Below are 24,806 nucleotides of genomic sequence, written 5' to 3' on the forward strand. Positions count from 1 at the left end.
TTAACTTTGAATCTCTTTGCCATTATCAAAACTTAGGTTTGATCGTCGGATGCTTCCTGCACCAACACAGTCGATCCTTCGATCGATTGGAAACTCTCGAATCGATCAGCTGATCAATTCGAGTTTTTGATTTCGTGCCAAAGGTCTGATTTCAGCACTTGCTCGTGCCAAGACTACTTATAACATTTCTAAACTAATTGCCAAACATTCTAACATCACAAGAATAGTGTTCTGAGCATGATAGGATGCATGATTAACTAATTCATAACACTTAACATATGAAGGTGCAAAATAACAAAATGCTAAAAGGTTCTAATGCTTAAAAACAAGCTTGCTGTAATTCCCTAGGATCTCTACTCCAAGTTCCTACCCACACACATCTTCGTAGCATTGCCCTCCAGCCTCCGCTAGTTCATCTTTCCTTTACCTTTATCTGCAGTATAAGGAAAAGAAAGTATCTATAAGCTTTCGCTTAGTAAGAAACCATCTACCTCACTAAAACATGCATACGATGCATCTATGATTTTAAAAACATGCTATTAAACATATGTTAAACTTGTTGAAGCATGGCCTACTGAAATCACTGAACATGAACACTAAAACATGGCATACAAAGCGAATCATAAGCTAGCATGTGTATTAATAAGAAAGGACTAACTGAAACATAGCTGAGTTAAACTAAAGTTGAACTAGAACTGATTTGACATATAATCACATGACTGATTGTGAGTTTGGAAAACTAATATCATAATAGATTAAAATACATAATCATGCTGCTAATGGGCCCGGCAACTGTACGTGCTATGCGCGCATCCTTAGCTGGACCCGGGGTTGCAAATCCCGAATTTAGTAAGGTTTACTAGGTTATCTAAACCTAGGGACCGACTATGGGAGCCCAGCCCAAGGACATCTAGTCCTGTACAGTGCCTCTACTGAAAGTAAAATACTGGATCATAGCTAATTATTTTATCTTGCTTTTACTAGGTTATCTGAACCTAGAGGCGACTGTGGGTGCCCACCCATTGGACCGCAGTCCCATATATGCTGTAGCAAGACTAACTAAGCTATTTTAAATACTTCTATCGCATTCACTGAGCTATTAAAAATGCCTACTGTAGCATTTTACTGAGCTAAGCATTTTATCGAACACTTAGTGTGCTCCAACTCTCCCCTCTATTAGGGAGACCACCTCTAGGCACCCGACGACATCTAGAATCTCCAACTGAAAGGAGTAAACGTGTCTGGCCCATCTAGAGGTGCTCAACTAATTCCCTAAATCCGCGAGGAGGGTTAAATACACCTTATGCGTCGAAAAATCTACATATAACTAATTTAAAAGCATTCTATCATACGAAAAGCTACTTATACTGCAGGTGAGGGGTTTCTTACCTCTTACGTGAAGTTCCTTACAATTCTAAACGCTAGGTTTCCGGTGGAGAAGATCCTTTCGACGATCTTCTCGCGTCTACACGTTCCTCTCGCGGAGGGGAGCGTCCTTGAGTCGAAGTCATCGCCGGAAGGTGCCCTTGGAACCCTTGGGATGGAACCCTAGCCTTTCTTGTGGTTGGCGCCGAGAGAGGGAGGAGAGGGAGAGTTGGCGTCGGTGAGGGTTTGAGGAGAAGGAATCCCGATCAAAATAAAACCCCACTTAATAATTTCCTTTTTATATTAAGTGGTAATTCGGCCCAACTCTAATATAAATTTAATTGTCTCCCTTTCCTTTCAGCACGACCCTGCTGGGTTCAACTGGTTACTAGAATTATCCGTAAACCATAGGTCTCGGGTTCAATTCCCGCTTAGGTCGTTTTCGTTTTCTATTTGTTTTTGCTACTTCTGCTACTCTAAAAATTCCATAAAAATACTCTAAAATTCCAGAAAAATCATAGAATATTTCTAAAAATAGTTTTGAGAATTTTCAGGCGTTACAACCACCCCCTAGGACCTAAGGTTACCCCCCCTTCCCCTTAGGATTTTCCTCCACCTAGGGTTACCATCCCCTAGGACCTAAGGTTGTCACCCCTTAGGGTTTTCCTCTACCTAGGGTTACCGCCCCCTAGGACCTAAGGTTGCCGCCTCTTAGGGTTTTCCTCCACCTAGGGTTACCACCCCTTAACACTTAAGGTTACCACCCCTTAGGATTTTCCTCTTGCCTAATCGTAGTTAGGACTTTCCTGAAAACTCATTTAAGCACTTTAGATAACAAGGAATCTTAACTTTGAATCCCTTTGCCATTATCAAAACTTAGGTTCTATCGTTGGATGCTTCCCGCACCAACAATCTCCCCCTTTTTGATTATGGCAACAAAAATTCAAAGTTAAGTAAATAATGCCATAAAAAGATAAGCATGAAAACACAAACATAATGATAATAAAATTAAGTACAGAGCTAGATTAAGTGCAGACTCCCCCTTGACAAAAGCTTAATTTCTTTTGAATTGAATTTTTCTTGTACTCTCCCTCATTGCCATATATCAAAAAATAAACAAGAGAGTAAAAAGAAATAGTGATCAATGGCCTTAGTTTATTTTGAGAAAACTTTACTTTTCAGAAATTTTATTTGTCAAAATGAACACATAGCGTTTCAAAGCGGGGATGAAAATGTTTAGAAAATAGAGGTTTTATGTACTTGGATTAAAATATTTGAAGACAAAGCTTTGTAAACATACTTGACTTAGCCAAATTTGAGATAGTTCTGAAAAGTACTCAGTTAAATTTAGAAAAGCTTTTGAGAAAATGTTAGTTAGATTTAAAACAGCTTAGTTAAAGTTTTTAAAAGGTTTAATTAAGTTTGAGAAAATCTTGTAAAATACTCAATCAAATTTTGAAAGAGCTTTAGAGAGAACTTCTACTAGACCATTTTGTTGGGGGGTCCTAGGGCAAAAATATTCATGTTTATAGCCATTAATTTCACAAAATTCAATAAAGTTGTGACTTTTAAATTCTCCCCCATGGTCACTTCTAATTCTTTTTATTTGGGTATCTTTTTCATTTTCTATTAACTTACAAAAAATTTTAAACACTTCAAAAGTTTCATCTTTAGTTTTTATGAATTTTACCCAAGTAAATCTTGAGTACTCATCAATTATTACTAAGCAATATTGGTTTTTACTTAGTGACTTGGCCCCGTGTGAATCAAACAAGTCTAGGTGAAAGAGCTCAAGTATTGAGGTAGTTCTGTTTAGATTGGTTAGCTTATGGTTTGAATTGGTTTGTTTACCTTGTTGACAAACATCACATGTCACACCCCCAAAGGAGCCCCTACCGAAAAATTTCGGCAGCACCTCCCCTGTACCGGTGACAATCTGAAGCATAAATACATACAAAATACATCAGCCACATTTGTAACGCCCGAAAATTCTCAAAATAATTATTAAAAATATCCTAGTATTTTTCTGGAATTTTAGGATATTTTTATGGAATTTTTAAAATAGCGGAGGTAGCAAAAATAAATAGAAAACGAAAATAGCCTACGCGGGAATTGAACCCGAGACCTATTGGGTCCTACGACTTAAAGGGGGAATTAATTCCTTAATATAAATAGGGAAATAATTTTGTGAAGAGTTATTTTTTTTTTATTGTGACTCTTCTCCTCCTCACCCTAACCTCACGCCGCCCCTTTTCCTCTTCTTCTCTCAGCGCCAACCACAAGCACACCTAGGGATTTCATCCCTAGGGCTATAGGAGGAATTTCCAGCGACATCTTGGATACGAGGACGCTCCCCTCCGCGAGAGGAACGCATAGACGCGAGAAGATTGTCGAAAGGATCGTCTCCTCCAGAAATCTAGCGATTAGAATCGTAAGAAAATCCGAACAGAAGGTAAGAAACCCCTCACCTGCAGTATAAGTAGCTTCCGTGTGAATTCCATGTTTTAGTTAGTAGTATATAGCTTTTCGGCACAAAGGATGCGAATTAGCGCATACCAAGTGTTCGATTAAATTACTAGCACAGTTAAAATGCAACTTAGGCATTTTAATAGCTTAGTTAAATGCAATAGAAGCATTTCACAGCTCATTTAGTCTTGCTACAGCTTTTACAGGACTAGATGTCCAATGGGTGGGCTCCCACAGTCGCCTCTAGGTTTAGATAACCTAGTTCTGGGTTTAGACAACCTAGTAAAAGCAAGACAGGAATTTATTAGCTTATGTTCAGTATTTTACTTTCTCAGTGGCACTGTACTGGATTAGATATCCATTGGGTTGGGCTCCCACAGTCGTCCCTAGGTTCAGATAACCTAGTAACCCTACTAAATTCGGGACTTGCAAACCCGGGTCTAGTTAGGGATGCGCGCACAGCACGTACAGTTGTCGGGCCCAAACAGCAGCATGATTAGTATTTTCAACTATTATATATGTAGTTTTAAACTCTCACAAAATAGTTAGGTGAAATCAGTATAGCTTTAGCATTTGCTAGAATTAGCTCAGTTCATGCTTCAGTTCAGCTAACTCTTATGATTATGTATGATAGCTCTATGTTCAGTTTTTATTACACATGCTTTAGATGATAGTATGCCTTGACTAGCTTTGATTTCTATGTATGATAGCATGCCATGTTTTAGTCTAAACAGTACATATTTCAAATAACATGTTTTAAAAGCATATTGCATCGAAAGCATGTTTTTGTGAGGTAGATGGTTTCTTACTAAGCGAAAGCTTACAAATACTTTTTCCTTATACTGCAGATAGAGGTAAAGGAAAAATGGACTAGTGGAGGCTGGAGGGCAATGCGATGAAGATGTGTGTGGATGGAACTTGGAACAAAGGTCTTAGGGAATTGCAGTGAACCTTGTTTTTGACATTTATGAACTTAGCATTTCTTATTACGCTACTTTTACTCATTTAAGTGTCTGCATGCATGGAGTAATAGAAACTCTGCTTAGATTGTTAGTAAACCTGTTTAGAATGCTAGCTGATTGTTATTAGAATGTTTTCTAGTCATTTTAAAACTTGTAATGTGTTTGAGGCATGAAACAGTGCTGAAATTAGAGCTTAGCTGCAAAATCAGAGACCCCAATCGATCGGTGGATCGATTGGGGGTTCCCAATCGATCAGCTGATCGATTGGGCAATTTGTTCCGCGAACAGTAGGCTTCTGGATCGATCAGCCGTTCGATCCAGCAATTTCTGTCGCGAATAGAGAGCTTCGGGATCGACCGCTGGATCGATTGACCAGACTGGATCGATCAGCCGATCGATCCAGAATATTACCCCGAGCACAGTAGCGTGCTGAATCGATCACTGGATCGATCCAACCCAAGTTCTGCATATAGTAGCATGCTGGATCGATCACCGGATCGATTCGACTATTTCAATCGATCCGTGGATCGATTGGGAGGCCTGATATTAGCTAGAAACCCTTAGTTAAGTTCCTTGACCATAAGGGGAGGTAATAATGACATGAATAGTTTAGATTACACCCCTTAGCACATGTAGAATAGAGAAAAGATAATAGTTTAGCAAAATTTTAATTAGTACAGCTTCCGCACCTAGATTTAGTAATGGTCATGGAATAGTTTAGCACAACATAATGTGACGGTCCGGCCTTACAGCCTAGCTAGTAGAAGGCGGGTCGTTACAACATTCGACTGGAATATTTACACAACCACACAGTTATAAAATCAGCCCACTCAGTTGAAACAAGAATAAAACACAACCACGCAGTTATATATATACAATAGATAGCCCACTCGGCTGTATTAAACCAACACAGCGGAAAAAAAATGATAACGAAAGCCCATACAAAACAAATCAACACACTGCTAGCCGGCTAGGCTTTATACAACAACCACAACAACAAATACAACAACACACCAAATACATCAATCACCAAATACAAATAAAAGATATACAAAACCCGAAACGATCATCGGATGTGACGTAGGACCCGGCAGACAGGATACTCCAAGCGACACACCAACCATCTACCTGCTACCTGAAAACATAAATGTACAAATGCGGTGGTGAGTATAGGTAACTCAGCGGGTAATAGACAGAATAGTGCATGGACTATAAATAAACATAGAGATCAAAGGTATACAATCTCAGTAGGGAATCAAAGAACATGATCCTACTATCATAATCAATGCATCTGAACATATCAGACCTACTAACCTGACATACATACTGTACAAATCACAACCGACATAATGATAGATACATACCCAATCTGGAATCGACACCTGGTACAATGGTCAGTAAACTCACCAGATCTACAACAGACCTACTCGTGACACCTGTACAATATAAATACGACTGCAAATACATGTAAAATAAATGACATGTATGCAGCATGACAACCATATGCAACATACCACAAACACATGCAACTAGTATCTACTAGACATGTATGCAAATATATCTCCAAAGATGCACCACGCACCATATGCAAAAATGTATATGCATGCTCCATGGTCACCCCCGCCACCTCTCTAGACACCACGACCCCTGTATGGCCGAGAGGCTTGGGTCTGTGATAAACCGTACTAGCCTCCAGTACAAGCACCGCTATAGGCAGCCGAAGCGGACGGTCAGCTAAGTAGTTATATAACTACATAGCTAAGGGTCCCTGACCACTCACATCTCTAGCCCTCTGACTACTGTACCCTCAAGACTCACTACTCCAGAGTGGTCGAGGCTGACAGAACACTGAGCGGCTGAGTAAGCGCGATAGGACTAGCTCCACTCATAGCTACCACTCTCCATCAGTGGTCGAAAGGGATAGCTATAAACGACTGACGACTCTCTCAACCACAAGGAAGACACTAGTCGTCAGCAATGCAATGAATGATGGACATGATATATATATATAATCATGATACGAACACCGTCATCATCCATGCAACTCTAAATCCACCTAAGTACCCCACAACATGTGTATGATCATCATGATACCTCCATATATCCCACCAAACATATGTATATAACTACACATGTATAGTCAACCAAAAATCTCCAATAACCCCACCAGATATACATACACAACCCCACGTGTACAATCAACATGTATCCTCCAGTAAAAACACATCGGACACGTATATAAACCACAGACATACAATCAACACAACTCCTCCAAAAGTATGAAACAAACACGTGCGTGCATACAACATGTAAATGTAAGGTCAACATGATGACTCCTATAACATATACCATCCTACATACAATCTCAGTCATATGCACAATCAGCATGATAATACAAACAACCCGACAATCCCTATAATACATACTCTACACGTGTGAACATAGCAGAGTAGATATCAAGAGTAGAGACTGTATATGATATAACTAGAAAACCTCAAAGATCAAGCATAAGTATCAACCAGGAAAGTAACAAACGAACGCGATATAAGGTACAACAGCCTAATCCATCACATAAAACCATGCACTAAGCTCAATAAAAATCTATATAGAGCCAAGGAAGAAATACCCGCCTTAAATCTGTCAAGCGTGATCCGGAAATCCCACGTCGAGACACTCGTCCTGAATCCAAGTCTTGCGATCACATGATATATATACATATATTATTTAGCTAATCACATAATCAACAACTAGTTAAACCCAGAACCTAATCCTACGTTGATTAGGTAACCCTGTTTAATTCCACCTAAATATCCAAACCAAAGTAGATGATAAGTTCATCCTTAATCCAACTCTGACTAAATCTAAACACAATCTACAATCATCACACTAATCAAATCTCCTCATGAATCCAACATGCATAATTCTTCCACATAATCAATCCCTAACCACCACATCAACCAATCATAAATCTAAGCAAGCACAAACCCTAGCATACTCTAGAAACTAATTTTAGCAACATACTAATTAATGAATCCAATAGGAATATCTCATTGGAACATCACTTACCTTGGGAGGTAGCAGCCAATCCAGTACCTCACAACTCTACACCCACTGTCCAGAAGCTACCAGTGCACACACACACCCATCCTTCCAAGAAATAATCCAAGACACAATTATACCACAGTGAATTTGCTGAAAACCCTAACAAATAGAATCTTGCTCACCTCAAACAAACCTCCATCTCATCCCCTGAGACTCTAACAGCCGCAAGAATGGAAATAGTAGTGATCGGCACAAGGGAAGACCCACAGTACAGATCCAATGCTTCCTCTAATCCAGAACAGGTAGATCATCACAAACAAAACCAATTACACAAGAATCCTTAAATCCACAGAATTTTCCGACAAAGCCTTACCTCAATCAACCACCTACAGCTGATGTTGTGCAATCCACCTCAGCTTGTGATGATCGGCAATGCTCTCAAATGAACAGATCAATGAGGAGAACCAAAAAGGGCTCCATCAGTCGAGGACGACACTAATCAAATCCCTCATTGTGGATCGACAGCTGATCAACACCGACGAGAAAGAGGGACCAGAATCTAGTGAAGTGGACCTCCTTGATCTAAGCTTCGACAACGAGAAGGCGCTAGACATTCACAAGAGGCAACTAGGGCTCGAATCTCCCTTCCCTCGTCGAGCCCTAGCCTCACTGTGCCCTAGCCTCTCCGTGCCCTAGCCGCTGAGGAACAACCGATTGCGAGCAAGAAATCCCTCAGCCGAAGACGACCTGGAGCCCCCTGGTATCCGTCGAGCTCCGGTGGCGAGACTCCTCCGGCCTTGGCATTGAGTCATCCGCGAGAGAGAGAGATAGCGAGAGGAGTCGGGGAGATCGAGAGAGGGAAGAAGGAAGTGGGTTCAGGTGAGGAGAGGAGAAAACGACGATTTGGGGAAAAAGAATAAAAGAAAATGAATTTTATAATTGAAAACATTTTCTCACTTAAACGATTATCCCAAACAGGCTTTATCCGCGCTCGCCGACCGATCACCTCAAAACCCTCCGTACGAGCTCCGAAAAATTCCCAAAAAATTTCTAAAAATTCCTGAAAAATCTAATAAGATTTTTCGTCCAATAACATTTATTATTTAATTTTTGCAGTATCTTACATCACAGGTTGAATTTTCAATAAATTTTAATTTGGGCAGACCTATTGTTGTGCGGCTAGCACTAATGATCTAACTCAACTTTTGATGAATGACAAATCAGGTTAAGTTAGGTTTGTCGTTATCTAACACTCTAATCGAGTGTACAGGCTAAGTCCAGATAGGTCGACGAGCTGACCGGATGTCTGACACGAAGTCCAAATGGGCCGACGGGCTGACCGGACATTTGGCACGAAGTCCAAGTGGGTCGACGGGCTGACCGGACGCTTGGCACAAAGTCCAGCTAGGTCGACGGGCTGACCGGATAGCTAGCGGGAAGTCCAGACGGGTCGAAGGGCTGACCGGACGTCTGGCAGGTGAGTAAAGGTAAGTCACTGGAAGGGAGTGACTGTGAGGGCGCATTCCCGTGAAGGGAACATTAGGCGTCGATCCGGCTTAGATCCATTTCGGATATCTAAGTCGAGATCGTGACTAGATTCCGGTCTCGGAAAGACGGAATCTAAATCATACTTTTTATATTGAACTTATAAACTGTGCTAACACTTTGTTTTGCAAGATATACATTATCTATTTGCCTCAGACTAACCTTGTCTTGCAGGAAAGATGTTCCCTGGAGAAAGGTGGTCCGAGCGCCCGGAGGGGATCCGGGCGCCCGGAAGGGATTCAGGCGCCCGGGAGGCAATTTTTATCCTATCGCGTCGTCGCCACATGGAACTCGCTGGTTGGACCTGCCACGTCTCACCAGGGCGCCCGGAAGGGATCCGGGGTGCCCCGAGCCTCATATAAAAGAAGGGTCAGGGGTAGAGCATCAACAACAACTCTGAATTGAAGAACTCGCTCTCCTCTGCTCCTGCGACGCTGCAAAGCTCCGAAAAATGCGCTGCTTCTCTTTTTAAGTCTCTTATTTTGTCGATATTGCTTTAATTATTTCATTAGCATTTTCTGTACTTAATTTGTAATATCTTTTGAACTGCTAGTGAATTGGCCATCGAAAACACCCTCGTGTGCGGGCCTTGGAGTAGAAGTCACCAAAGGCTCCGAACCAAGTAAAATTGGTTCTTGTGTTAGCATTGCATTGTCTTTCTATTTCCGCTGCGCTTACTCTTATCGACGAAATTTTTGTAATCGATATTCACCCCCCCCTCTATCGAACGTCTACGATCCAACAAGTGGTATCAGAGCAGGTACCGCTCTGATTTGGTGCAACAACCAATCAGGCAAGGGGTGATTTGTTTTTAAAATTCTTTTTTTTCTATTTTCGGATTTCAGTTTTTCGTAAAATTCCAAACTGGTATAATTACCTTTAAGGAAATCTCCTTCCGTCATAATTACATCTAAATTGGTGCAACACCAATTTAGTTATTTTTATTTAATTCTTCCCGCACTACTAATCGAAGACTAAGTCTTGGAACCTCTCTATTTGTTTTTTTGTGCAGATTAAAAATGTCGCAGATCAAGAGCTTCAGCAAAGTGCGACCTCCCCTTTTCAACGGGGATGATTTCCCGTACTGGAAGAAGCAGATGGAAGTATATCTCAAGACAGATTTTGACCAGTGGCTGAGCATCACAAGAGCCTACAAAATACCAGTAGACAGCTCAGGGAATCTACTGGATCCTGAAGAATGGACAACAGACTTAAAGAAGAAGGCATCAACAGAGAACAAGGCAATTAACACATTATAGTGCGGATTAACAAGAGAAGAACTGAACCGGGTCGGACCACATAAAAACGCTAAGAAGCTGTGGTACAAACTGATCGAGCTACACGAAGGAACGAGCGACGCTAAGGTAACGAAACGAGACTTGCTTCTAAATAGAATATTTAACATAAAAATGTAGGAAGGAGAAACGGCCAGCCAACTCCACGCAAGAATCATAGATATTCTCAATGGACTCCACGCAATAGGACACCAAATGGAGAACCGGGACTTAATAAGGTATGCCTTAAATGCTTTCCCACGCAACAGCTTGTGGGCATCTATCGTAGATGCCTACAAGATCTCTAAAAATCTATCAAAATTAAAACTAGATGAGCTTTTCTGTGAATTAGAACTACATGAGCAAACTAATGCTGGGGTCGAGAAAGGTGTAGCTTTATTTGCAGGTTCCTCAAAAGAAAAGAAGAACAAGTCTGCACCTGAAGAATATTTTGACCAGAATTCTGAAGATGAAGAACACCTGGTGAACCTGGTAAGGAAGATGTTCCCTAGGAGGAAAAGAAGCTTCAGCAAGAAGGACCTTCAAAAGATCAATTCTCCAACCGAATCGAGGAGTGTGACGTGCTTTGGATGCAACAAGAAGGGCCACTACAATAACGAGTGCCCGAGATTGAAGATCGACAAACCGAAGCTGACCAAAAAGAAGGCCCTCAAAGCGACGTGGGACTATTCCTCCTCGGAAGAATTGGAAGCAGAAGATCAGAAGCACCAGAGCCACCTCGCGTTGATGGCCCTCGAAGCAGAGTCAAAAACGAATCGGAAGACGATTCTGAACCCGAATCGAGCCACGAGTCCGTACTCGTTTCTGAAGGTTCCGAAGAGGTATTCCTAACCTTAAACCGAAAGTTTTTTAAAATTATTTCATGCTTAAATAATAAGTTAGTTAAATTAGAAAATGAAAACAAATTGTTCCTCGAGGAAAATCAAATCCTCAAGGAACAAGTTGTAAATAATAAATCAACTCAAGATCTAACACTTGAGGAGGAGAATTCATCATTAAAATTAGATATTAATAATTTAAAAAATATGTTAGAAAAATTTACTACCAGATCAAAAAATTTAGACTTAATTCTAAATAATCAAAAATCATGTTATAATAAAACTGGACTCGGATATAAGTCAAACTCAAATAAAACTTTTAAATCATTAATAATCTAATACAAACCAACACATAAAGTCTGGGTTCCGAAAGCGTGTTTAACCACGCAAATAGGACCTAAACAATATTATATCCCTAAAGATAAAATATATTACATAAAGTCAAATAAACCAAATCAAAAACCAGAACACAAACCTAAACCAAAAAAATTTAAAATCTAAACATATTAGAACTCAACAAAATTTAAACTATCACCAAGTGAAATATAATTATAAAAGAAATAGACATAAACCGAGAACAAAAAATTAAATTAATGGCCATTAATTCAGGGGGAGGCTCAAGAATAGCTGGCACCTCCAAAACTAACCTACCCGGCAGGGTAACCCTAACCAACCTACCTGACAAGGTAATTAGGATTAGTTAAAAAGGGGTTCAAGTTTAACTTGAAAAATGGTACTGGTGAAATTTTGGATGATAGTACGTTAGGGAAGCTTAGTCTATTCATGTCTAGGAAGATATGGCTTTGACCTGGTGCATTTGGCTAAGTGGAACTGACCGAAGCTACCCTTTATGGATCCTAACCAGTTAGACCAAGGTTTTGTACTAAGTCCAATGGATAGGACTATTTGGAAAACCTCGAAGGCATGGTTACTTTAATGATGTCCAAGTGACTCACCATAGCACAGAAGTTTATCCAGAGAATGCTTATTTGTTGATCCCAAAGCTAAACCTGAATCTAACACAAGTTAAAAACAAACCCTAAAATTGAACCTAATTCATCTAACAAAATTATAGGATTCTCTGATTGAAAACATAGATCGGGTGAGATGACTAATGACTTAAATTAAATTAAAATAAAATTAAATTAAAATTAAATTAAAATTAAAATTAAATTAAAATTAAAATTAAAATTAAATTAAAATTAAAATTAAAATTAAATTAAAATTAAAATTAAATTAAATTAAAATTAAATTAAATTAAAATTAAATTAAAATTAAATTAAATTAAAACTTAAATTTTTTAAAAAATTTATCTTAAAAATTAAAACTTAAATTTCTTTTAACTCAAAAATTTATTTTAAATTAAAACTTAATTTTTTTTAAAAAAAAATTATCTTAAAAATTAAAACTTAAATTTCTTTTAACTCAAAAATTTATTTTAAATTAAAACTTAAATTTTTTTTTTTAAAAAATTATTTTAAAAAATTAAAACTCAAATTTCTTTTAACTCAATATTTCAAAAATTAAACTTAAATTTATTTTAACTTAAAAATTATTTTAAAACTTAAACTTAAATTTTTTAAATTAAAAATTATTTTAAAAAATTAAACTTATTTTTTTTTAACTTAAAAATTATTTTAATAATTCAACTTACTTTTATCAAAAATGACTATAAGTCCAATAGTTAGACTAACCCCAATTCCTACCTATTGTAGGAAACTAAGTGGATTTTGGATAGTGGTTGCTCCAAACATATGACTGGAGATCACACAAAATTCACTCAACTCACCTACAAAATCCTAGGAATAGTTGCCTTCGGGAACAACGGCAAACTCAAGGTAATTGGTATAGATAATATCGAACTGAAAATTGACTTTATTATTACAAATGTTTTACTTGTTGAAAATTTCAAGTATAATCTTTTAAGTATCAGTCAACTGTGTGATACTATGTCACGCCCCCTAGGGAGTCTCTACCGAAAAATTTCGGCAGCATCTCCCCTGTACCGGTGACAATCTAAAGTATACATACAACAAATATACATCAGCCACATGCAGCTGGAACATATATACACAAAAGTAATCAACAACCACGCAATTAATATTGACAGCCTACCCGGCAGGATCAAAAACACAACGGAAAAATGAATAGGAAATCCGCAAATGCAAAGTCCACATAACATCACAGATATGAAGTCCGTAGTACAAGTATCAAAACATAATCAGTACTCAAAATACAACGAATACGAAATGTGGTTAAGGAGAAACAAAACCAAAACTCATCCCTCGGATAAGACACGGGAAATGGGACCGGCTGGCAATATACTCCAAGCATCTCCATATCATCTATCTACTACCTGAAAATCAAAATGGTATAGACGGGGTGGTGAGTACAGGTAACTCAGCGGGTAATAGACAGAATAAAGCATGGTCTACATAATGAGATAGGAATCAAAGAATACAGCCTCCATAAATAAAGAATAAGAACATGCTGTCATAATATAACTCCTCTAACCATATCTGATAAAATAACTGTACATGAACATACCTGACACAATCAATGCACATAACTGACTAGAATCAATGCTATGGTACCCTAATCAGAAACTCACCAGATCAGCCACAGATCTACACGTGTCACCTGTGCAATATAAATACGACTACATATACATGTAAAATAAATGACATGTATGCAGCATGACATCCATATGCAACAATCATATCTCAAACAAGTGCAACACATCACAATCACATGCAACTAGTATCTACTAGGCATGTATGCAAATATATATCCAAAGATGCACCGCGCATCATATGCAAGAAGTGCATGCATGCTCCATGGTCACCCCTACCACCTCTCTAGACACCACGACCCCTGTATGGCCGAGAGGCTTGGGTCTGTGACGATTGTACTACCCTCCAGCCCACAATAGAGTGGTCAAGGTTGACAGTCCGCTAGTAGCTATTTAGCTATATAGCTTCAGGGTCCCTGACTGCTCACAATGTCGGATCTCACTAAAGCTCGTGACTGGGTGGCACAACAGGACAAGCGACAACTACTCCATCTACCACTACCCATGAGTGGTCGAGTGTGAGACGCTAAACCAAACCAACTTATGACTCTCTCAACCACAAGGGAGACAATGGTAATCAAATGCAATGAATGTAACGACCACCCTTCTTACAACTCCCTAAGTGTGAGATCTCGAAAAATTGAATAAATAGGGTTATTTCAGAAATAGCCTTATAGAATTTTTCCAGAATTTTTAGAAATTTTCTGGGAATTTTTCGGAGCTCATAAGACGGGTTTTGAAGGGATCAATTTCGGGTGCGGATAAAGCCTGTTTGGGATACCCGTTTAAGTGAGGAAATGTTTTTAAATATAATTTCCTTTTCTTATTACCTCCACACACGCCGAACCCGTCCCAATCCCTCTCTTCTTCCCCGACTCCTCTCTGCCCTATCCTCGTCTCTGCTCCGACGACGCCGACGTCGACGCCATGGAGTAGATCGCCGGCAGCAATCTTCCTCTTCCGAGCTTCGTCGAACTCAAGCGCCGGTCGTTCCCTCTCGTTGGTCTCGGTTGCTATGGCCGACAACAAATGCCAGCCAACGAGCCGATCCTCTCTCGCGTGGACGATGCGACGCCGACGATCGCCGGTGTAGACCTATCCTCGGAGCTTGCCGGAGATCAATCGAGGAGGCACGGATCATCTTGATTTCCTCTTCTCAACTCTTCTTCGATCTGATTGTCGGCATGAAGATGCTCTAGGGTTTCGAGGGTAAGCAACCAATCGTCGGATTTCACTAGATTAGGGCTTGATTTTGGTTGTCTCCGGCCGATTGACCTTCGTTTCCTCATTCTTGAGTTGTACACAGAATGATCCGTGTATCCTCAAGTTGGTTCGGATCGGGTGATACCTTCTGGAGACAATCGATTGAGGTAAGCTTAGGTCTTCTTCTTTGTTACCGATATCCTGTTCTTGATCCTCATCTTCTTGTGGTTGATTAGGTCTCGGTTGAAGATGATGGGATCATTTGAGCTGTCGACAGAGGCTAGGAGAGTTCTTGCTTGATTGGTGATCTCCACCGCTTGACCTCCTGCTTGATCAGATTGATAGCAGCAAGGTGAGGTCTTGTTCTGTTCTTCTGTGGGGTTGTTCTTGGTTCCGACAACACTTCAACCGGTAGCTTCTCTGGTTCCAGCAATCAACAACAACTGGATCGAGGTAAGGTGTGTAGGGTTTGTTTTGTTTAGATGATTGATCTTAGTGTGGATGAATTAGGGTTTATGTATTGGTTGAGTAGTTGGATGTAGATTTAATCTTAGATGTAGACCATTGTTGGATTTGATTATTTAGGTTTGGATTCTAGTAGAGGTTATTTGTGATTAGATCTAATTGCTTAGATTAACCTAAATGGAATGATTAGGGTTAAGACAAGTAACCCTAATCGACTATTGGATTTAATTTAGGTATTAGATAACTAGTCTAATTGGTAACTAAGGATTAGGAAATTATTCCTAATTAACCGTTAGAAAGGTGGAGGGTTATAGGTTAGGGTTTGTCCCTAAATTTCTGTTTAGGATTTATTTAGCTATTTGTTTGTATTCTAGCTAAATAAATGTAAATGTATTTATTTACACAGGACTCTGATTCGAGACGAGCGTCTCGACCTTGGATTGCTGGAGTACCTTCTATTTGAGGCGGGTACCCTTTGACTTATCTTTTGATACTGTCTTATGATATGTATAGTTTATATATAGTTACTAGTGATAGGTGGTAGATTTATTTCTTCCCTGATCTTAGCTAGTTGATACCTATCACATGCTTCATCTGTTAGTTGCTTTACTTCAGGATTGGATATTTACCTCTTGCCATGTATATATATGTTCATAGAGATGCATATCTATAGTGCTCTACTCTACTGGATTAGTTGCTTTACATGTGTGATACATGCTCTTGGATTCATGATACTTACATCATTGTTATATGTGATGTCTTTGGGTTTATGCTATTTATATCATGGTTATATATATGCGTTTACCTTTTGGGCACACACATATATGGAGGAGGCTATGTTCAGGTATGACATACTGTAGCATCATGCACCATCCTGCATGATTGCATCTTCTGGGCGATTGATGACTCCATTATTGTTGAGCTCGTCGGCCGGCTACATACACAGCGTGACCACTGCATGGGTAGTGGCACGGCACACTAGTTGTATCGCTGTTCGGTGCTTCATTGGTCCGCTCATGGGTAGTGTATTTGCAGTGGTAGCGGACGAGGATCCCTCCCGTCATTGTGTCCGGGAGTTGAGGCGTTCGCTCCCTCACTATGTTTGAGGTAGGAGGATAGGTGTACTCCGGCATCCCATCCACTCGGTCACTCTTGAGGGGTAGTGACGGTGTCACAACCCTACCCACGGTCTCACCATTGTGTGAGATCTGATGGCGTCCGGGGTGACCATGTCATATTGCATCATATGCATGAGTTGCATTTATTGTGATTGTTGCATATTGGATGATGCACTTGGGTGATTGCATATGATTGACATGCATCCAGGATACATGTGTATTTGTTGACTATCTTTATATTCGTATGTATGTCCTGGTCAATCCTCGCAGGTGAGTACAGTTTATTTCAGTTATGCATTTCTTATTATTCTTGCTGTAAACTGTATTACATGCTTCTGGTTACTCATTACAGTTTATTCAGCTATGCATGCCTGTTATATTGTTAGGAGACTGTACTGTAGGTCCTATGGTTTAGGAGACTGTACCTTAGGATATTACTGGTAGTTATATGTTGCTGTACATATCTATTGGATTACCTGCTGAGTTCTTTGAACTCACCCCGTTGTTACTACTTTTCAGGTTGAGGCCGTCAGGAGAGATCCCAGTCGCTAGCCCCGTTATCGTGAGGATTTTCTTTGTCGGATTATATTTTGCTTTTGCATCTTATATACTTGTATTGTGGGTTTGTATTGTGGACTTCACATTGAACATTCGGGTTTGCTACTTTTGTTTTCCGCTGCGGTTGTATTGTCATTACTTCGTGGATTTGTTTTCTTCGTTGTAGTGGAGTAGGCTATTTGCATATATCTTCGAGGTTCTATATCGTCTTTCCTTATTGAACTGTGTGGATTGATCATATATTATATCTGTATGGAATGTTGATATAAACTGCGTGGCTTGTTCTTTTGTATTGTATTATTCCGGCCGTGTGTGGCCGAGGTATGGAGATGTATGTATACTGAGCTTCATATTGTCCGCCGTACAGGGGAGATGCTGTCGAAATTTCTTCGGACAGGGACTACCTGGGGCGTGACAAATTTTTGGTATCAGAGCAGTTCTGATACTGGTTCTTACGAGTTTTGCGAGTTTATCTGGATATTTTCGGATTTGTACGGATTTCCATCGATTTTCTCGTTTCGGAATTCCGAAGCATTTGACGAGGTTTTATTGGATCTATTTGGGGGCTATGCAGCGACAGGACATCTCTAGACGGCAAAAGGTAAATCAGGTAATTTTATAGTTTTCATACCCGTAGTGATATCTGGGTAACATTTCTTTACAGATATGCCACCTACACGTGTACCGGCACCGAGACGTGGGCGGCCACGTAAGAGGCCGTTAGATTCTCCTGGGGCAGAGTCTTCAGAGAGGTCTGCTAGGGCTGAGCCTGCCCGTCAGGGGCAGACTCCTCCGGTTATTGTGGGTACGTCTGCGTATCAGATCCCGATAGTTCCGACGTCAGAGGTACCTACCTCGACTGTACCACCAGTGGTACCACCGTCGGTATATTCAGCACCTCCCCCATCAGCTGTACCCGCAGAGTACCCGACACCCTCTCTAGCTGTGCCTGCAACCGCGTACTCGGCACCACAGACACATGTGCTGATTACTACATATTCGGCACCAGTAACGGCAGCACCGGCTGTCTCTTACTCGGTACCACCATAGACATCTGTGCTGGTTACTACATACTCGGTACCTGCACCAGCAGTACCGGTTACATCTTACCCGGTACCGCCCATCGTACCTTTAGTCGTCCCTACTTATGCCCACTCTGTAGTTCCACTAGTGGTTCCTACCCTGTTTATGTGGCAGCACCAGTGGTACCTCTTCCAACCTATCCATCAGTACCACCCATAAGATCAACTCTAGTGATTCTGCCCAGTACCGCAACGATATCTACGGCTATGGTTGTGGCACGAGCATGGATCCCAGCCTTGGCGGAGTTGATGAAAAGCCAATTCACGCTATTTCGCGGGGAGACTGATCCGAGCGTGGCTCAATCTTGGATAGAGTCTATGGAGCGGACATTCTTTTACATGGCCTGCTCCGAGTGGGAGAAGGCTGAGCTGGCTGCTTACCACTTACGAGACGGGGCAGAGATCTGGTGGGACACACAGTGCTCAATTATAGGCGAGCAACATGTTATATATACGAGATTTAGAGAGGCATTCGAGAGTCAGTGTTTTCCCCGGGCGTATCAGATGACACGTCGGCGGGATTTCCTGAGTCTTCGACAGAATAACCGCTCAGTGATGGAGTATAATGCCGAATTTAATCGGTTGGCCAGATTCTGTCCTGAGTTGGTTGCCGAGGACAGATCTTGTATGCTTCAGTTTGTCCAGGGATTGGACGGGCATCTTCAGCTGAAGATTTCTGGTTCTGGTACTTCATCATTCACCGAGACACTGGATAGAGCTCTCATGATTGAGTCTACTCATCGGAGAGTGAATGCGGATAAGAAGAGGAAACAGACTGATCGGACTTCCGGACAGAGCCAGCAGCCACATACTACTGGACAGCAGCAAAGCAGTCACACTCAGACGGGTCAGCGTACTTCTGGGTCATCTGGCCGATCCCAGAAATCAGGAAGGTCTTCCTCAGGACGTTCCCGGTCTTCAAGGCAGAACCGGAAACAGTCTACTGGTGACTCTTAATGCACTTGATATGGATCCCCAGATCACATCACCTCTGCATGCACCATGGGGCAGTCAGTATGCTATTATTGCAAACTGCCTGGGCACTTGAGCCGAAACTATTCGCTGAAGGCTCAGCATGTAGAGTCCGGAGTTTCTGTTCCGAGAGGACAGTTTAGTCAGTCCAGGAGATCCGCAGTTTCTTGGGCTTGGCTGGATATTACCGACGATTCGTTGAGGGTTTCTCCAGCATTGCTATGCCATTGACACGTCTGACTAGGAAAGGCGTGAAGTTCACGTGGTCAGAGGCTTGTGAGACCAGCTTCCAGGAGCTGAAGCGGAGATTGGTATCAGCACCAGTCTTGGTTTTACCTTCTGGTGATGACGGATTCGTACTTTACACAGACGCATCTCTTCAGGGCTTGGGCGCTATATTGATGCAGCACGGTAGGGTAGTCTCTTATGCTTCTCGTCAGTTGAAGGAGCATGAGAAGAATTACCCAGTACATGATTTAGAGCTAGCCGCTGTTATCTTTGCTTTGAAGATTTGGCGACATCATCTTTATGGTATTACTTTTGAGATTCTTACTGATCATAAGAGTCTCAAATATATTTTCACCGAAGGAACTCAATCTCCGACGGAGGAGGTGGATGGAGTTCTGAAGGATTATGATTGTACTATTAGCTACCATCGGGTAAAGCTAATGTGGTTGTTGATGCACTTAGTAGGAAGTCCAGGGACTTTAGCTTGTCATAGAGTTTTAGTCACGGACTTGATTCGAGGATTCTCCGAGTTGGGCCTTGAGGCAGACGGACAGAGCAGGGTATTCTTGTTACCATGATTGCTTAGTCGTCGATCGGGATGAGGATTCGAGAGCCGGTAGGAGATCGGCATTCTGATTCATTAGCGACCATATAGCTTCGGACAGCGATGAGTTTACATGAGGCGATGAGGTTGTTTATTTCGAGGCGATTATGTGTACCTCGATCTCACCCGATCATGAGTTACTTCAGAGGCTCATCGTTCTAGATTTGCTATCCACCCGGTGGGACCCGTATGTATCGTGATTTGAGGTGTTCTATTGGTGGAATGGTATGAAGAAAGACATCGCGAGTTTGTAGCGGATGTCTTGTCATCGGCAGTGAAGGTGAGCACGAGAGACTGTTGGATTACTTGAGAGGATCCCTATTCCAGTGGAAGTGGGAGCATATTACTATGGATTTCGTGGTAGGATTGCCTAGGACTCGGCGAGGCCATGATGCGATTTGGGTAATCGTTGACCGATTAACCAAATCCATTACATTATAGCGATCAGGAAGGCGATTCTGGATCGATTAGCGAGTTATATTGTCGAGATTATCAGTTGCATGGAGTTCCGTTGAGCATTATATCGATAGAGACCCGTTTCACGTCCGGTTGCGATGCGGCGGGCCTTGGGCACACAGCTTCGTTTCATACGGCATTCCATCCGCAGACGGATGGGCGGTCAGAGCGGACTATTCAGACATTGGGGGACTTGCTGAGGTCTTGTGTCATGGACTTCGGAGGCAGTTGGGAGGACCACCTGCCATTAGTGGAGTTTGCCTACAACAACAGCTATCATTCGACTATCCAGATGGCACCGTTTGAGGCGTTGTATGGTAGGCCTTGCCGGACACCCACCCTCTGGGAAGAGGTTGGGGAGGCTCAGTTGGTAGGACCTCAGAGAGCTCAGCAGGATGCAGAGCTGGTTCGCACTATCAGACGGAGGATGTCAGAGGCCCAGAACCGCCAGAAGAGTTATGCTGATCAGAGACGGAGACCCCTGGAGTTCTCCATTGGTGATCACGTATTTCTTAGAGTTTCACCCACAAAAGGGGTGAAGAGATTTGGTCTTCGAGGTAAGCTAGCTCCCCGATATATTGGACCATTCCAGATCTTGGAGAGGATTGGAGCAGTAGCTTACCGTCTGGCGCTACCACCATCTCTAGCTGGCATTCACGATGTATTCCACGTATCTATGCTGAGGAGATACGTATCCGATCCGGCACATGTACTATCAGATATATCAGTTCCCATTCAGCCTGACGTTACGTACGAGGAGGTTCCGGTACAGATTCTGGACCGTAGAGAGCGTCAGCTGCGGAACAAGACTGTCCGACTGGTTAAAGTCGGATGGCAGCATCATTCTGACGAGGAGGCTACGTGGGAGCTGGAGGATACGATCCGAGCTCGATACCCCCATCTTTTTACGTGAGGTACGTGGGTTAGAGTTCCTTTCAGCATTTATACTGTTTGGTTATATTTTAGTGTTTGCTGTTAGTTATAGCGAAATTTGGGGACCAAATTTTTATTAGTAGGGGAGGATGTGAGATCTCGAAAAATTGAATAAATAGGGTTATTTCAGAAATAGCCTTATAGAATTTTTCCGGAATTTTTAGAAATTTTCTGGGAATTTTTCGGAGCTCGTAAGACGGGTTTTGAAGGGATCAATTTCGGGTGCGGATAAAGCCTGTTTGGGATACCCGTTTAAGTGAGGAAATGTTTTTAAATATAATTTCCTTTTCTTATTACCTCCACACACGCCGAACCCGTCCCAATCCCTCTCTTCTTCCCCGACTCCTCTCTGCCCTATCCTCGTCTCTGCTCCGACGACGCCGACGTCGACGCCATGGAGTAGATCGCCGGCAGCAATCTTCCTCTTCCGAGCTTCGTCGAACTCAAGCGCCGGTCGTTCCCTCTCGTTGGTCTCGGTTGCTATGGCCGACAACAAATGCCAGCCAACGAGCCGATCCTCTCTCGCGTGGACGATGCGACGCCGACGATCGCCGGTGTAGACCTATCCTCGGAGCTTGCCGGAGATCAATCGAGGAGGCACGGATCATCTTGATTTCCTCTTCTCAACTCTTCTTCGATCTGATTGTCGGCATGAAGATGCTCTAGGGTTTCGAGGGTAAGCAACCAATCGTCGGATTTCACTAGATTAGGGCTTGATTTTGGTTGTCTCCGGCCGATTGACCTTCGTTTCCTCATTCTTGAGTTGTACACAGAATGATCCGTGTATCCTCAAGTTGGTTCGGATCGGGTGATACCTTCTGGAGACAATCGATTGAGGTAAGCTTAGGTCTTCTTCTTTGTTACCGATATCCTGTTCTTGATCCTCATCTTCTTGTGGTTGATTAGGTCTCGGTTGAAGATGATGGGATCATTTGAGCTGTCGACAGAGGCTAGGAGAGTTCTTGCTTGATTGGTGATCTCCACCGCTTGACCTCCTGCTTGATCAGATTGATAGCAGCAAGGTGAGGTCTTGTTCTGTTCTTGCTGTGGGGTTGTTCTTGGTTCCGACAACACTTCAACCGGTAGCTTCTCTGGTTCCAGCAATCAACAACAACTGGATCGAGGTAAGGTGTGTAGGGTTTGTTTTGTTTAGATGATTGATCTTAGTGTGGATGAATTAGGGTTTATGTATTGGTTGAGTAGTTGGATGTAGATTTGATCTTAGATGTAGACCATTGTTGGATTTGATTATTTAGGTTTGGATTCTAGTAGAGGTTATTTGTGATTAGATCTAATTGCTTAGATTAACCTAAATGGAATGATTAGGGTTAAGACAAGTAACCCTAATCGACTATTGGATTTAATTTAGGTATTAGATAACTAGTCTAATTGGTAACTAAGGATTAGGAAATTATTCCTAATTAACCGTTAGAAAGGTGGAGGGTTATAGGTTAGGGTTTGTCCCTAAATTTCTGTTTAGGATTTATTTAGCTATTTGTTTGTATTCTAGCTAAATAAATGTAAATGTATTTATTTACACAGGACTCTGATTCGAGACGAGCATTTATAGTTTATTCGATATTTGAGGCGGGTACCCTTTGACTTATCTTTTGATACTGTCTTATGATATGTATAGTTTATATATAGTTACTAGTGATAGGTGGTAGATTTATTTCTTCCCTGATCTTAGCTAGTTGATACCTATCACATGCTTCATCTGTTAGTTGCTTTACTTCAGGATTGGATATTTACCTCTTGCCATGTATATATATGTTCATAGAGATGCATATCTATAGTGCTCTACTCTACTGGATTAGTTGCTTTACATGTGTGATACATGCTCTTGGATTCATGATACTTACATCATTGTTATATGTGATGTCTTTGGGTTTATGCTATTTATATCATGGTTATATATATGCGTTTACCTTTTTGGGCACACACATATATGGAGGAGGCTATGTTCAGGTATGACATACTGTAGCATCATGCACCATCCTGCATGATTGCATGCTGGGCGATTGATGACTCCATTATTGTTGAGCTCGTCGACCGGCTACACGGGCCTGCACACAACGTGACCACTGCATGGGTAGTGGCACAGCACACAGTGTGTGAATTACTCTAGTGCTCCGCTGGTCGCTTGGTTGTGCTACTGTAGAGGGACGGATCCCTCCCGTCATTGTGTCTGGGAGTTGAGGCGTTCGCTCCTCACTATGTTTGAGGTAGGAGGATAGGTGTACTCGACAGCATCCCGTCCACTCGGTCACTCTTCAGGGGTAGTGGTGTCACAGCCCTACCCACGCGGTCTCACCATTGTGTGTGAGATCGCTGGCGTCAGGGGTGACCATGTCATATTGCATCATATGCACAGATTGCATTTATTGTGATTGTTGCATATTGGATGATGCACTTGGGTGACTGCATATGATTGACATGCATACAGGATACATGCGTATTTGTTCTGACTATCTTTATCTGTGTATGTCCACAGTCATTCGCCCAAGCCTCGCAGGTGAGTACAGTTTATTTCAGTTATGCATTTCTTATTATTCTTGCTGTAAACTGTATTACATGCTTCTGGTTACTCATTACAGTTTATTCAGCTATGCATGCCTGTTATATTGTTAGGAGACTGTACTGTAGGTCCTATGGTTTAGGAGACTGTACCTTAGGATATTACTGGTAGTTATATGTTGCTGTACATATCTATTGGATTACCTGCTGAGTTCTTTGAACTCACCCCGTTGTTACTACTTTTCAGGTTGAGGCCGTCAGGAGAGATCCCAGTCGCTAGCCCCGTTATCGTGAGGATTTTCTTTGTCGGATTATATTTTGCTTTTGCATCTTATATACTTGTATTGTGGGTTTGTATTGTGGACTTCACATTGAACATTCGGGTTTGCTACTTTTGTTTTCCGCTGCGGTTGTATTGTCATTACTTCGTAGATTTGTTTTCTTCGTTGTAGTGGAGTAGGCTGTTTGCATATATCTTCGAGGTTCTATATCGTCTTTCCTTATTGAACTGTGTGGATTGATCATATATTATATCTGTATGGAATGTTGATATAAACTGCGTGGCTTGTTCTTTTGTATTGTATTATTCCGGCCGTGTGTGGCCG

The sequence above is a fragment of the Zingiber officinale genome, chromosome 1A (genome assembly GCF_018446385.1).
Source record: "Zingiber officinale cultivar Zhangliang chromosome 1A, Zo_v1.1, whole genome shotgun sequence".
NCBI classification, from domain to species: Eukaryota; Viridiplantae; Streptophyta; class Magnoliopsida; order Zingiberales; family Zingiberaceae; genus Zingiber; species Zingiber officinale.